At 45.5% G+C, this 14,841-nt stretch overlaps 1 protein-coding gene across 2 annotated transcripts in view; it reads right to left on the bottom strand.

Moving 5' to 3' along the window:
* LOC138246380 (voltage-gated potassium channel KCNC1-like) overlaps positions 1 to 11,928 on the bottom strand; it is a 607,134-nt gene extending 595,206 nt beyond the window's left edge. For both annotated transcript variants that reach the window (XR_011194269.1, XM_069200948.1), the window contains exon 1: positions 11,600 to 11,928. The gene's annotated coding sequence lies outside the window, so the exon portion shown is untranslated. The remainder of the gene's footprint in view (positions 1 to 11,599) is intronic.
* Between the last annotated feature and the right edge of the window lie 2,913 nt (positions 11,929 to 14,841).

Here is a 14,841-nt window from a genome sequence, read left to right on the forward strand (position 1 = left end):
CTAAGAAATGCACCAAGCCCCCTTTCAGTTCAATCCTGTCTGCCAGAGTCCCAGTAGGGGGTGTGGCAGTCCTTTGTGTGAGGGCAGGCCCTCCACCCTCCCAGCCCAGGAAGACCCATTCAAAATGCAGATGTATGCAAGTGAGGCTGAGTACCCTGTGTTTGGGGTGTGTCTGAGTGAATGCACAAGGAGCTGTCAACTAAACCTAGCCAGACGTGGATTGAAGGGCACAACAAGATTTTAGTGCAAAGAAATGCTCACTTTCTAAAAGTGGCATTTCTAGAATAGTAATATTAAATCCGACTTCACCAGTCAGCAGGATTTTGTATTACCATTCTGGCCATACTAAATATGACCTTCCTGCTCCTTTCAGATCAGCAGCTGCCACTTCAACAGTGTATGAGGGCAGCCCCAATGTTAGCCTATGAAAGGAGCAGGCCTCACAGTAGTGTAAAAACGAATTTAGGGGTTTTACACTACCAGGACATATAACTACACAGGTACATGTCCTGCCTTTTACCTACACAGCACCCTGCTCTAGGGGTTACCTAGGGCACACATTAGGGATGACTTATATGTAGTAAAAGGGGAGTTCTAGGCTTGGCAAGTACTTTTAAATGCCAAGTCGAAGTGGCAGTGAAACTGCACACACAGGCCTTGCAATGGCAGGCCTGAGACAGGGTTAAGGGGCTACTGAGGTGGGTGGCACAACCAGTGCTGCAGGCCCACTAGTAGCATTTAATCTACCTGCCCTAGGCACATGTAGTGCACTCTGCCAGGGACTTACAAGTAAATTAAATAGTCAATCATGGATAAACCAATCAGTAGTACAATTTACACAGAGAGCATATGCACTTTAGCACTGGTTAGCAGTGGTAAAGTGCCCAGAGGTCAAAAGCCAACAACAACAGGTCAGAAAAAATAGGAGGAAGGAGGCAAAAAGTTTGGGGATGTCCCTGTCAAAAAGCCAGGTCCAACAATAACCAATGTAGTGGGTGGTTCGAGGAGTGTTAGAGCCCCTGCTTGAACATGAATCTGCATGTGCCCAGTACATGTGTGGTATACTCTGAACACATGATCTGTCTCTGCACAAGATATGCCTTCTCTGTTATGGTGAAATGTGGTACAGAGTTTCAAGATATGGCAAATGCCATTCCAAATATGGATATAAACGCTCACGTTTTGGCATAGGGCAAACACTCCTGCAGGACATGTAAAGTGCAAGGAAGAAGTTCTGCCTTGCCTTAGTCTCTTTTCAAATTTTGGGATCCTCCACCCCTGCCCCCGACCCCCAAAGACTTTGCAGTGACCTCCATCATAATAAAATGGAACCAGGCTTCACCTGGGTATGAGCACTGCAGGAAACACAGGCTCACAAGTCACGGGGTGAATGCTGCAAGACACAAGAGGCATATAAAAAGGTTGTGCATTGGAGGTTATACAAAGGCAGCTGTCAGGAGAGGAACTGCGAAGGTTACATGGAGCCATGTTATAGCTGGGAGCTGAGCACCGTGGGATATATACAAGGATACATGTCAAGAAAAAAACAATGCAAGGTGAAAGTGGCATGTATGAAGGGCGAGTACTGAAAGATGAAAATGTTACTTACCTTCAGTAGAAATCTTTCTGGTGGATATGCTATCTACCTGCCAATTCATTACATTATGAATCTCCTCTAGGCTCCAGACTGGGTCCAGAAAAAATTTAAAAGTTCACCCAAGATGGTGCCAGAGCTCCATTTCGACTCTGTCTCTTCTCCAAATATGACCCTACAAAGCCATATACAGTACCGCCAGCACTCTGACATCAGTTATCATGCTTCTTCCCCAGCATGCCCATTTTTCTTGCATTTGTATATAGCATTAACCTGACCCAAATGCAGTAGAGCAGTTACAAGAGAACCAGATTGCTTAAACATTGCTAGGCATGTGGAGATTAAGGAAATTGCCCAAAAGCACAAGATGATGAGTTTAGGACTGGATTAAAACCTGGCTTCCCATCTCTAAAGTCAGAAGCTCTGCCTGCTAGGTCACATCTTTTCCGACTGGAGGCAGGGACAAATTCAAAAGACTGGAGTGCACAAACTCGCCCAGAATTGTGAACTGGGTAACCACATCTCAGAGGCGTGAGACAGGCGGGTTCAGTGAGTACTCTAAAGGGAGATAAAGTATCCATCAGAAAGATTGTTACCAAAAGTAAGCAACTCTCTTTGGGTGATTACTTCTGTCTGTAGATTTCTGACCTCATGAATCAAATACCCAACCAGTATTTCATGGAGGAGGGTCCGAGGAGGAAAACAGACAGAGGATCCACCACCCTGGCGACAGAGCCAAACCATCCAACCCTAAATACTGGCAAACAATAAGTGCGTAGTCTAAACAAATCTCTTAATGCGCAAAAGAGGGAAAGAACAGGAGAAAAAGAGCCCTTGTGGACGACACCCTCCCACCCATACTATAAATACATCGAACGTGCAATCCTGATCCGATCACTTGTGTATTGGGTGACATTATCCACTGTAATAAGTACACGCCCTGTACAGTTCCTGTAATGATTCAGCACATTAAAAAAAATAATAGGCAGGGGTGCAGAATTTAATAAAATATCTACTTTTCCATATGACATATTCCTTCATGAACTTTCCTGTAAAAAAAATCTACGTGTCCCTTTGGTGCCATGTAGAGCGGCAATGAATTGTGACAGCAATCTCATTATATAAGAGCTCTGATTATGCCAGGGCTAATGTTATTGTAGGGTTTGAATACTAGCAATTTCCTTATTTTTCCACCTTTCTACAGATCTACATACTTGGGCTGGAGGTAGCGGTAAACAAAGGTTCCAGGGTTGGAATGTGCTTTTGTGCAAACCATCTAACTTGCATGTTTTATGGGTTTTCACAAGCTCTTCTCTAATCTTTTCAAATACTAGGAACAGTTGGATAATTACTCCTGACAAGGGGGGAAATAAAACATATTCCACGGTGGGGAAAAATTTGGTTGGAGAGAAAGTGAACTTGTAAACACTCAGCATATTTTCGAATGAGCAAATCTACACAGGCATCTTTGCCATGCTAAAATACAGTTCATAAATATTATCGAGGAGCACAATCTCCTGGTCTACTTATGTAAATTCCTGCAAATTCATGTAATATGTAAATCTGCACTAACGCAAAATCATATAGCATGGGTGCACAGTTTTGACTTTCTTTAACGATTGGTCCCCTAATTAGATCTGGCGTTAACTAAGACCTTATTGTCTAAGATCTATGTTTTTATTAAAATTCTATCTCACTCTATATACAGCTGTTGGCTGCCTTCAGTGTGAGTGATAGCAATCTACTCTTTCACAAGGAGCATATCGGCACACAAAGTAGTTTTGTTCAGTGCATAAAGCTACTGTGGCAATGTGTGCTTTTTGAGACCAAAAAATATTTTTGCGTTTTGCCAATGTTTGTTGAAATGGTGACAGCCTGCAGCTCCCACAACAATAACATTTTACAAAAGTAATGTCAGAATAAGCCCTGCACTGACAAAACTAAAAGACTGACCACCGATATCACATCTATCGGCTTTGACAATGCTTGTTTATTTTCATTGTAGCCATAATCTTGTTGAAACTGGTTTTACTGATTTTCCGTTATGAATATTTTTGGGAAATAGTAGCATGCATCAAAATATTTTACTGAATGATGCTTCAAACAAATAATCTCTACAATTTCATACTGGTTTAGCAAAATGTTTTTTACTAGTTGCATTTTTTGTGAACATTTTATTTTGAAAGCAAAGAATCATCACTCCTGCTTTCAAGCTTCTGCAAATATTTTCATCTAATCAATGAGCATTCTGTGAGTATCACATGTCGACTCATATTGTTAAACTTTGCAAATGCATGTATACATTATTTTTACTGGAACCACTGGCAGTAGTGCAGTCTAAGCTTACAACATGTATTTTGAGCACTCACCCTAATAATAAAGGCTTTGCATTAATGAACCATAAATACATGCATGAACAGCCTAAACGTATGGACACAGATATTACCTTAAATGCAGACAATTCCCTTGCTTGCTCTACAGTGTGGTACTGTAAACTGGCAGCCAAAGGGTTTGTTCTGCACAGGGTTGGGCCTACTTGTACCAGGGACAAAATAAACCACCAAACGTGTTGTCCTTGACCCCAAACAATATGCCCTGGGTGTCAGGCAATAGGAATTCCACACACCTGGATAGATAAGCCCTCACACACCTATGCTTCATCCTTTTCCTTCCTCAATTGTCAAAAATGCTTATCATGAGGAATGGGCTTCCTACTTTGTAGGAGGTACTGTCAGGGTTTTATTAAAGAAATGGGATGTAGGGAGTAGAGCTAAAAAATCCCAAGGTGTCTTGAGTATGCTTTTACTAGTTGATGGATAAGGTTGTTTGAAGGATAAGGATGCCTAGGAGATTAAACACTGCTGTATTGTTGTAGTCAACGTGTTTCTACATCGTAGCCCCCAACTGGGTCTATGACATTCATCAGGACCAGGATCCCGGTAGTATATTTATTTGAATACCCACTTATTCAACTGCACTCAGACCATACATCGACTGTGCATGCTAATAAAAAAGTAATTTTTTTACTTGAAACCCTTTGATGATTGTGACTACGAGGGGTTCCCCCCGTGTGCACCTTCATGGGGTCAAACCAGCCACTGTTAAGGTTTGATTGGAAACTGCATAATGGAATCTATGCTATGACCACAAATAAAATGTGGGAGAATAATATATAATACAAGTCGCACTGGTAGTTCTTTAGCAGCATCTGCAGATGTGCACCCAGGATACACGGGTGCACACCTGCAGGTGTGAGTAAAAAATAGCACAGGACTCAAGATAGGAGTCAACCAACCAGCCAGAGGCCACAAAGAAAAGCAGCCTAGAGCGTAGGAACACAAGCTTTGGAACCAGTACCCACAAGAAGCCATCCCTCAAGAATATTTTAAATACGAATACAAGAATACTATTCATAGGGCGGCACCCTGGAGAGGGCAAATAAAGGAATTTAATGAACCATGGCAACATATTTCTATCGAAGTAGGCTTAGCACAAAACATGACTCCAAGTAGAACTATGACACCATTTTAAAAACATCTTAGGAACAAAGATGGTGAAAACATTGATGTGAACATCAAAAGGAATATCCTTCTTATTCACCACACTAGTGACTGCAAATCCACTATAATGGTGTAAAGATGGGTGTGAAGCCCAACAAAAGGCCCTCGGAAGCTGCACCAGGGACCTTCGAAGACACATCAGCCATTCAGCACTAGAGAAAGCATGAATGTATTCAACAGGAAAGTGTCTCATATACAGCCACCCCTTGTACTACTGTTGGCTTGCCCACACATCCTCTGCTACTTAGTTAAAGGAGTAGTTGGTGATTTTGAACAAGAAGCAACCTGCTCAGCTTCTATTCCAAAAAGATCAGAGCCATCAAAAGATAAGTCCAACAATACAGGCTGTACAGTCCTCATGAGACCAAAGGGACTAAACTGAACTCTACAGTGTGGAGGTATAGATGAGTCTATGGATGCTGCAACTGAGCCTACAGTGTCAAGGTCAGACTTAAGGGACAGTCTGTGAACTCCAAATCCATCACAAACCAACTCAGCAGTGTAACCACCTAGATAATCTGGAAAGAGCAGAACAACCATATGTGCTATATTAATAACAAGCAATGGCACAGGGAGCCAGCAGGCATACAGCTTTAGAAGAACAGAAGGCCATATCACCCAACAAGAAATCTTTCTTCCCCATTGCATCAATACGCTTCCAATCGACATCCATAGCAATAAATGAAGACTTACAATTGGGGTTGACAATAAACCTGTGATCTAAGGGCGATCACCACACAACACTGTCAGACTCCAGATTAGTAGACAGAGAATTAGGGCTACCAGAAGCCTAGTGATAATGCAGTGAAGACCACTGATGCTGCAGTAGAGGTCGGACTATTTCAAACTTACTGAATGGTTTTTAGCAGCACCTTATTAAAGGCTTTGATGAGGACAGTGCAGACTTGAGGACGGCAGTCAAACCTTCTAGTTAGTGGAAAATCCAATACCTCCACACCGTGCACAGTCTCAATAAAAGAAGAAATGTCCTCCAAAAGAGGACTCGAGAGACAGTCAAGACCTACTGCAGCCTCATTCTCCCATCTACTAGTTTCATAAATGGCATGATAGAAATCTCTCTGAGACTTTGATGAACACATACCTTCCCTGAAACCATAATGGAGCAAGCAAAGGACCCACAAGAGTGCCTGGGACTCTGGGGTTGAGAATGTGAGGCACGAGGGGACACAACATAAGCATATGCCCTAAACATCTAGTGAACACAGACTGACAGAGCAGCCAACCCCTGTACGACCATCAGCACTGACCACAAACGACAGCAATAAAGTGGGACACATCAAGGTCCAGTTGGAGACAACTAGCTGTCTTGGAAGCTGATTGGCACCGGACAGACCCCGCTGGCAGTCAGGCATTTGACGGGCCAGGAGGTGCATAAGGTGCACCAGATGGATATGGAGGGGGTTGGAGCTTAGCCAGAAAAGCCTTGGTGAACATTGCCACCTGAGTGGGGTCAACACCAGGTGCCAAAATAGTCGGATTAGATCTTGTAGGACCGGGCACAGCACCAGAACAGAGCTGAGGGTGCAAGCCTCTACCCAAGTGGGAAGTAGCCAAATCTGAAGTTGATGTTGTTGAGATCAGAATCGAGAGGTGATCCTAACAGCTAACTTACCCCCGCAGTCAAACAAGAAGATTTCAGATGAGAGCACATCAGATCTGCGTGGAAGGGCATGAAAAAAAAGAAACTTATGTTAAAGTGCTGTGTGATGCTACATATGGTTTTGTGACACAACATCAGATCATGTGAAAGAGCCCACTTGGAGCAACAGCACCATCAGCACAATAGCAAAATTTTCAGGATCCATTCTGGCATTTGCAGAAGGTCGGAGATCTACAGGTAGAAATATCTGTCAGTAACACATGACATGTCTCGGAGGAATACCAATGCAAGATGCTCATTCACCTGGAAAATTAGCGCTGCAGGATACACGTGCACAAGTGCCAGTGGAGAAGTCTAGCAGAATGCCCGGGGGCGCAACTGAGGGATGAGCAATGCAGAATATAGAGGGCATGTGTCAGAGAAGGAACAGTGGGATCATGCGAAAACATACAAGAAACAGGGGTCATATGGGCTAAGCATTGCAGGCTATTTGGTGTCATCTGTCACAGGAGGATCACTGCAAGAAACATAGGTGCATACCGTCTGTGGGTTGAATACTATGGGATATACACAGTCATGTGCCAAAACATTGCAAGATACATGGGGCTATACCTGGGAGCCGAACACTACAGGATTCGCAAGGTCAGGTGTCAGAGCAGGCACACTGCAAAAATCACGGGCATAATTGGGGCTGATGATACACAAGTATGTATCAAGGAAAAACACTGCAATTGTATCAATGTGGGGCGCACAGAGGATCATGGGTGGGGGGAGAAACATTGTAAGAAATACCGGGTCAAAACGGTGGGCTATCCAAGAGGGGTACCCAAGATCATGTGTCAGGGAGGAATATCCATATTCCATTGGCCATAACTGGTGCCTGGGCACCGCAGGATACCCAGGATCAGGTGTCAGGCAAGTTATGCTGAAGAAACAGAAACAGGGGTATGTTTTATGTATCTGGGAAGGGGTGTGGGCACCTTGAAGCATAACTGAGGGTTGTATTATGCAGCATGCCCCGGGGGAGGAACAATGCAGGATTCGCAGTGGGTAACTGGAAGTTAGAATGAACATCCCCGATCCGCAGACATCATTATATTCAGGAGACACGGAGACACACTTGTTGGCTGAGCCCAGTGTGACAAACGGGTTGCAACACTTTGGTGCATGTGGACATAAATGTGGCAGATCATTGCAGGCAGGATGCTGGAACGGCAGGGTTCGCCTGGCACACGGGAGGCTTCAGCACTGCAGGATGCATACGACACTTTTGAACCGCCTAACGCTGAACGCTGAGCACCGGCATGTCTGCTGGGAAATGCAAGCAGTACAGTGTCAAGGGCATTATGATATGCGAGGGGCTGGGCACTGCAGAGGAAAGAGGGTAAGAGCTTTAACATTGCCATGTACACAAAGGCAAGTGTGATTGAGGTAAAGTGCTCTGAAGAATGCACAGCCATGTGTGAGGGTCTGGGCACTGTGAGATACATAGATAGATACATGTGGGAGTGGCTCTACGCTGTACATACACACAGTCGCGTGTATCAGGTGGTGAGCACTGAAGAATATAAAAGCACAGCGAAATACGCATGCGTTTTTGGGGATGAATACTGGAAGTGACGGGGTATGAGGGACTGGTCACTGAGATACACAGGGAGGGACACGTGCGAGGGCTAAGTGCTAAGCTCCTACATGATACAAGAGGGCATCTACGAGGGACGGAGAACTGCTGGAAACGATTAGGTTTAGAGACTGACTCAGGGACCCTTCACGTGGCCCCCAATTCAACCTAGAGCCCAAGGATACTTGCAATATATAGGAGTTTCAGGAACTCGTCACCACATTCTTCGTGGTGGTGGGGGGGGGGCATCTTTTTGTATTACGCCACTTGGCTGACTACTGCATTATAGACAGTGACATGTCTCAGGGGGGTGAACAATGCAGGATTTCGGTGTCATGTGTGGAGTCTACGCACTGCAAGCAGCTATGTGGCTTATCACTACAGGACAGAGGTCATATATCAAACAACAGCGCAAGCACAGGGTTCACGCGTGAGGGTCTCGAGCTGCACAGCATGTGGATCAGGTGGCAGGGCTGAGCACTACCGGCCACGTAGATTCTTTTTGAGGGCTGATCAACAGAGGGTGCTTTGGCCATGAATGGTGGCTAAGCGCTGCAGTGCATGGGCCATGTACAAGGGCTGTAAATGGTCATGTGTGATGGCTGACTAATACAAGGAGCAGTGGCACTTACTACAGTACAACTACATAAAGGTTGACACTGGACATGGTAAGAGGGCGGATCACTGCAGGGTAGGTGGAACATTCTTGAGGACTTACCCTAACAGACAGAAGTATTGTATAGGGTTTGACACTGTACATGTGTAACAGCAAAATGCTACATGCATAATGGTCATGTCTGAGGGCTGGGCAGTGCAGAACAGAGGTCGCGTATGAGGGCTCACATGGGCCATGTGTTAAGCCTGGACACTGCAGGGCACAGGGGTCAAGTTTGGGGGGTGAATACTTCCGGTAACATGCATGAAGGCTAAGCACTGCAAAATACACAGGCCATGTGTGAGTGCATGATCGATGAGCACTGCAGGACAACGGCCATCGATGACGCCTAAGTACTGATGGCACGAGTATTACATGTGAGGGATAAGCACTGCAGGATACAAAGATTGTATGTAAGAATTAAGCACTACAGAGTAGGTGGATCGTGTGTGAGGACTTAGCAGTACTGAGTAAGAGGTTCATGATTCCGGGATAAGCACCGCAGGGCGCTGTGCACATGTTTGAGAGCTGTGCACTGAAATATAAAGGCACTCTATAACGGCTGACATTAGTCATCTCTGATGTCGAGCACTACAGACAGCAGGAGCTATTAAGTGCAGTGTGCTTTGGTCGTGTTTCAGAACTGAGTACTGCGAGGCAGGGGTCGTGGCTGAGGGCTGACACGGGTCACGTGTGAAGGCGAAGCACCAAGTGGTACACTGGGCATGAGATAAGATACATTACTACCAGAAAGGAGTGGGAGGTGCGATGGGCGCTATGAGTCATATTTTGAGGGCTGCGGCCTACAGAAAACAAGGGTCGAGTGTGATGGATCAGCGGTCAGGGCACGTGTGACTGAAGAACAATACAGGACAAAAAAACGAGTGTTAAGACTTAGCAAGTAGAGGCAAAGACGACACCTAGGATAAGTACTACAGGGTGCAGGGATCATGCGTGAGGCCTGAGTGCTGCATGGTACTCGGGTATTATGTGAGGCATGAGCCTGCAGGGTGCAGCGGTCATCTGTGAAAGACGAGTACAGTCATGGGTATTGGCTGAGGAATACAGGATTCTGTAAGTCTGAGCACTGCAGGGCGTATGGGGCACGGTTAAACACTGGGCACCGCAAGGTACATGTATCTTGTGCTAGGGATGTTCACTGCAGAGTACGAGGGCTTTGTATTAAAGACTAGTACTGAATCTACACGGGTGTTATCGTTCATACGCTCGGCACTGCATGTGCGATGAATGTACACTACACAGGGTGAGGGGGCGTCTGTGACTGCGAACACTGACCATCAGAGAGATCATGTTTGAGGGCTGAGTACTGCGAGCTGGCGGGGTCTTGTGTCCGAGCTAACTGAAGGGCAAAAGTGTCGCATGTGAGGTCTCAGCAATACAGGGGGCTTGCTTGATAGATGAACACTACTGCGTAGAGGGTAAATGGGTGAGAGATATGCGTGAGGTTCTGGAGTTTTGAGTTAGGGTTGAGTTCTACAGATTACACGTTTCGTATGAAGAATAAGAAATGAATGGTACGTGAGTCCTATGTGAGGACAGCAGAGAACATGGGTACCTTATAAGGGCTGCAAGATGCAGGATACACGGTCCATTGTGCGAGGGATGAGTAGATTTTGTGTGGGACATGAGCACTGCATTGGTCCTGCCCTAGGGCAGAGCAACGCGCTGTAAATGGCTGAATACCCTGTTGTACTGGTATGCTGCGTGAGTGTGGGTACTACAGAGAGCAAATGTCGTGTCAGTGATGAGCGCTGCGGGGGACTTAGCATTGAATGGTACATGGGTCATGAATGAGGGCTGAGTACTACAGGGTACAGCGAGGGCTGACAACGGCAAGCAACAGGGCTTGTGTCTGTCTGCGTGTCGAAACTACGGAGCACACCGGGCTGCTCCCAGCAAGGCATGTAGTCACGTGTGCAAGGCAGCCATCAACAGCAGCAGCAGCCGAATATATGCAGAGCCGTGAGCACCTGTTAGCCACACGCCCCACCTCCTTTCCTCTGTAATTTCCACTCCTTCTACACAAGTCTCACCTCGTCTGTTCTACCATTTGCTTATCTTTCTACCACCGTTCTTATCGTCTCCTTTCATTGCACAGTATTTCCACATCTCAATCTCAAATAGTCCTATCGTCCTATCTGCATGTCTGTCTATCCCTCTATTTTGAAGGCTATCTATCCATCTTCTCTCGCGCTATTTTTTCCTCACAGTTATTCTACCAGTCCCCTATTTTCGCTGCCTCCCCACCCTTTTCGCTATACTCGTCTTACTTTCCCACCTATCTCGTTTCTCCCTTTTTTCCATTACCCAATATCGCCCTCCGCGCCTCTCTTTCTTTCCTCTCTTCTTTTTCCCACCACTTATCTCTCTTCGCTTCGTCCTTGCCTTCTCTTATGCCCCTCTTCTCCTCAAATTCTTTCTGTTTCTCCGCAACCTCACCGTGTACCCTCCTCCCCCTTCTTCGCGCTCACCCACAACCCGTGTCTTCCATTTCTCTCTATGAAAACTGGGAAAATGCGATACTTACTTGCCGAGAGCCCCCTTTAGATTTCACACGGGTCTGCTGTTATGTTCTTAGTGCATCTAGGTGTAACGCGTCCTTTATGGACTCTGCCTGCAGAGAAGTATCTGGGCCCCATACAATGAACATATATGTCTACGGAGGAGCAGGCTGGTTGACGGCTGCAGGGGCAGGCCTCAGCTCCAGGGGGCTGCTTGTCTGCAGTATCTCGCTGGGCCTGCTGGGGAGCTGAGAGGGACTAACGGAAGCCCAGGGATGCTCGAAGCTCGTGGAGCTCTCCAGCTTGGAGGATGCAGAAATGGGTTGTGGCCAGGCTGCTGCAGATGGTTGATGACATCACCGGCTCCTTAAGGTGGGAGATGAAAGCTCACTTCCCCACCCCCTTGACTGCTGTGTGTGTTTAGAGGTGGTGGGGAGGAGCAGAGAGAACATGCCCATGCCCTTAGCAAACAGATTTTGGAAAGGGGTGGGGGGGGGGGCGAGGGGGGGGGGGGGCAGTCCACAGAATAGGAGTTGGGGGAGGTAATGGTGAAATCTGAAAGGATTGCACAGAACACGGAGTTGGCGAGACCCCAATGTGAATGAACCCCTGGGCACACAGCGAACGAACAGGGTGAATGATTACCCGCCTCGGAGGGTCATCATTGCTTCATCATGTCCCTCACCCCTCCCCAAACGCAGACTGCCCCTCCTCAACACACACACCACATTGACAGCGTACAAATCCACCTTAAAAGGGTTGCAAAGGAATGTTACTTAAGTGAGCGAAGGAATGCATGCGGAAGGGCCAGAGCTATGGGGAGGAGTGGGTTTTGAAAGGAGGAGCGGACATTTACGTCCACATAGTAGGTTTGATTGTGGGACACGACGAAACCAACCTCGAGAGGTAGCATGGACGAGTGGGCGCAGTTGGATCCTAAGGGGTAGTGCAGAGTTTCTGCCCCATTAAATAAATGAGGCGGAAATCCTTGGTGTGAAGGTCCACCCCAAGAAATGTCACTGCTTTTTACAGGAACTGTCGTGTATGTGTGCTATGCTATGTCAGTTTATCAGCAAACAGCTGACATTATTCATCAGTGCAGGCTATCTGGGATGTGTGTGTATATATGGCTCAGGGGATTGTTCACCGACAAGACATAAGTCGTACAATTATGTACTTTGTGTATTATTATTGTGTTCCGGACCCGGTCCATCTTTATGAGCCGGAAACTGAGTGACGTGAAGGTTGCAAGGTTCAATTGTAGCCCACTGTGTACACAGAGAAAAGTCTAGGAGGCGATCGTGAAGCCGCCTGCAATGATGAAAGACAGCGCACCCAATTTAGACCTGCTGTCATTTCCAACTCCATGCAAAATCGCATTTGAAGCAAAGAGGTCTTGCACAGAAAGTCACTCAAGTGTCCCAGGCATGCTGGGAAAAATGTTCCAGCACATTAGTATCACTTGTCATGTGGATAATGGAAATGTGCAAGAGGAATTTCATGTCAAAGACGTTTCTACCTAAGGGGGCGGCCATCAGGGCACTACCCAGGGTTTGTGGGGCCCTGGGCAGAATAGGAACATTTAGCTTAAAAAGAAATAAAAAAAATATTCCTGCCCTCAGGTAATCCATTGGATCTTGGTTACAGTGATAATTGAATACAAGACCCTTGAAAGACCATTTCTATCACCAAGAAGTCACTGCAGTAATTCCTCAGGTACCCAACCAAACACTTTTGGTCTTACAACCTCCAATGCAAGATTTGCCTCCCTGAAACTACTGCCTACCTACTTTTATAGGCTCAGTGTTTGGCAGATCACCCCATGTGCATTGATGTACTCTGTGGAATTGCCCCTCGCTTCTTAGCTGGCCTCCACACCACAGCCCCAGGGGTGTGGAATTCATATAGCTCAACGCCCTGGACATATTGTTTGGGGGGAAGGACCCCACCTTTTCATGTCTATTTTGTCCTTGGGACAAGTAGGCCCAACCCCCTGCAGCACAAAACCTTTGACTGCCAGTTTACAGTACCACTTTATGGAGAAGGAAAGGGAACTGTCTGCAGTTGAGGTAAAGTTTGTGTCCATACGTTTATGCTGTTAGAGGTTGTATTTTTGGTCATTAATGCAAAGCCTTTATTATTGGGGTGAGCACTGTAAATACATGTTGTAAGCTCGGGTTGGACTACTGACAGTGGTCCTAGTAAAAAAAAATAAAAAAAAAAATGGGTGCACATGTTTGCAAAGTTTAACAATATGAGGCTACATGTAATGATCCCAGAATGTTCTGTGATTAGATGCAAATATTTGCAGAAGCTTGACAGCAATTGTGGTGATGCTCTGCTTTCAAAATAAAATGTTCTCAGAAAATGCAACCACAAAAAAAAAAATGTATCCCTAAATTACTGTGAAATTCTAGGTACCATTTATTTGTAGCATCATTCGGCAAAATGTTTTGATGCATGCTAGTATTTCTAAAAATATTCATAATGGAAAATCGGTGAAATCAGTTTTAACAAGATTTTGGCAAATATAAGAATAAACAAGCATTGGCAAAGCCAATAGGTCTGACATTCGTGGTCAGTCTGTTGGTTGTCTCCTTGCATCTCTTATTTTGACATGGCTTTTGTAAAACTTTATTTTTGTGGGAGTTGCCCGGCCCTCAACAATGTAACAAACACTGGCAAAAGCAAAATTATTTTTTGGTCTCAAAAAGCACAAACTGCCACAGTAGTTTCTGGCACTGAACAGGACAACTGCATGCCAATATGCTCCTTGTGAAAGAGCAGACTGCGATCACTCACAGTGAAGCCAGCCAGTAGATGGCTAGAGAGAGAAAAATAACTTTAATAAAAACAAAAGGTCTTGGTTAACGCCAGACCTAATTAGGGGCCCAACTGTTAAAGAAAGTCACAAAATTGCATCCATGGTATATGTCTTTGCCTTAGTGCAGATTTACATATTGCATGAATTCATAAGAATTTAGAGAAGTAGACTGGGAAATCATACTCCTATAAAATATTTGTAAAGTGTATTTTAGCACGAGTAAATGTGCTTGAGTAGGTTTGTTCATGTGAAAATGTGTTGAGTGTTTACAAGTTCACTTTCCCTCAAACCACTTGTTTTCCAGCCCTGGAAGAAGTTTTATTTCTGCCTTTGTCAGAAGTAAACATTCAACCTTTCCCAGTAGGGGAAACGATTAGAGAAGAGTTGACAAAAACCCATAAAAATGCAAGTTAGTAAGGGCCTGATTCTAACTTTGGAGGACGG

Source organism: Pleurodeles waltl, chromosome 7 (assembly GCF_031143425.1).
Source record: "Pleurodeles waltl isolate 20211129_DDA chromosome 7, aPleWal1.hap1.20221129, whole genome shotgun sequence".
NCBI classification, from domain to species: domain Eukaryota; kingdom Metazoa; phylum Chordata; class Amphibia; order Caudata; family Salamandridae; genus Pleurodeles; species Pleurodeles waltl.